The sequence below is a fragment of the Physeter macrocephalus genome, chromosome 10 (assembly GCF_002837175.3).
Source record: "Physeter macrocephalus isolate SW-GA chromosome 10, ASM283717v5, whole genome shotgun sequence".
NCBI classification, from domain to species: Eukaryota; Metazoa; Chordata; class Mammalia; order Artiodactyla; family Physeteridae; genus Physeter; species Physeter macrocephalus.
In genome coordinates, this window is record NC_041223.1 from 44,417,468 (window position 1) to 44,419,139 (window position 1,672).

The window sequence follows — 1,672 nt, forward strand, 5'->3', positions numbered from 1 at the left end:
AAAAAAAAAAAAAAAAAAAAAAAAAAGAAAGCATGAAGCTGAAAATGTAAGATAGTAATTTCTACATGCGTGACCACCTACAAGTACTAACTGATGAGCACATGAGAAGGCTGTTACATCTAGTCAGAAAGTTCTATTTCTTTTGAGCAAGTTGAATCTAACTCATAATGATAGGACACCTAGCAATGGTCCTGTAACTCCACACTGAAATTCTGAGGGGTGAGTGATGAGGGTGAGTAAATATTTTAATGAAATTTTTTTTTTTTTCAGAAAGGAAAGGAGAAAAGGATAAACTTCCAGTCTTCATCTTTTCCTTACATGGAAAAATGAGGGAATTAGAGCACAAGGCTAAATTTTTATCTTGGTCTTAAATTTCATAGATTCTTTCTCACAACAATGTATAGCAGAAGAACATAGTCAATTTAAGATTGAGGAGAAACAAATAATTTTGCTTTGGTAAATTTTTTTCATGGAAATTCATTACAATTGTCTTTTTCTCAGCTGTCCAGGGGAATCACCAGAACCAAACATTTCTGAAGTTTCAGTCTCTGAAACTGAGACACTGAATTTGCACCATAGTCTGCACCATTTCCCTCACACCCTTGTCCAGGAATTTGGAAATCCTCTGTGGTAGCCTTCCCCCGCTGCACCTGTTGGCTTCTGATGAATGGAGAATCCCAACTCCCTTGTGATTTACTGGGGTAGCCTGTGGTACCTCTCCAAGCTGATGGTCTGCCCAGAACATTCATTGCTGTGGTGAGGTCAATACTCCAGTTTTCCAGCAAAGCCCCTGGTCAAACATCTCCCTGACATTCCAAGGAGCTCTGATAATTTCTGGATGGTGTGGAATGTTGGGCCATCTAGACTATTCACTGAAGGCTTCTATGACAGAGCATTAAGGAGGCAGGACCAAAAAGGGCTAAAATTTTTGAGCCAGGGCTCAGCATTTCTGTCACTCTGTCTCTCTCAGAAAGTTCAGAATAAATATTAAGGACCCAGTGCATCTGTTTCATTAGGCTATATGTCTCAGTGGGATTGAGACATTTATGAGTTTAACAGGCAATGTCTCTGACATCAGCATTTCTGGTTTTTTTTTTTTTTTTTCATTCCTTCTGTTCCTCTTTCTTTCTGGAACCAGGTGGTCTACTTCCCGAAGGTGCTACAGAGAATCATTTCTAACTGAACAGAAAACTAATATAAAGTGCCCATCCAATGAAATGGCATGACCTTGTGAGTGCTAAATGAAAAAGGAGATGTAAAGTCAGGTTTATTTATGGAAACTGACCTTCTTAGGAAACTCTACTGAGGAAAATACAAGAACCCTTGACAGAATGCCTCTGTCAAGGGCATTTTCCTTTTGTACAAATGGAAATGTACAAATAGGAAAATGCCTTTTCCTATTTGTACATTGAAAAAAATCATCATTTTCAAACAAGATATTAAGGGTCCAAACATACAGATTTTTTAAAAGCAGTGTTTCACAATTCAGTAAATGGTAATAGGACCATACATATCGATAATTACCTTAAATGTAAATGGATTAAATGCTCCCACCAAAAGACACAGACTGGCTGAATGGATACAAAAACAAGACCCATATATATGCTGTCTACAAGAGACCCACTTCAGACCTAGGGACACATACAGACTGAAAGCGAGGGGATGGAAAAAG

General features: G+C 38.1%; 2 protein-coding genes across 4 annotated transcripts in view; one reads left to right on the forward strand and one right to left on the reverse strand.

Annotated features, from left to right (window-relative positions):
- Window positions 1-1,672, reverse strand: part of DCBLD1 (discoidin, CUB and LCCL domain containing 1) — a 271,285-nt gene that overhangs the window by 245,058 nt on the left and 24,555 nt on the right. The window lies entirely within an intron of this gene.
- ROS1 (ROS proto-oncogene 1, receptor tyrosine kinase) overlaps window positions 1-1,672 on the forward strand; it is a 123,245-nt gene that overhangs the window by 70,702 nt on the left and 50,871 nt on the right. The window lies entirely within an intron of this gene.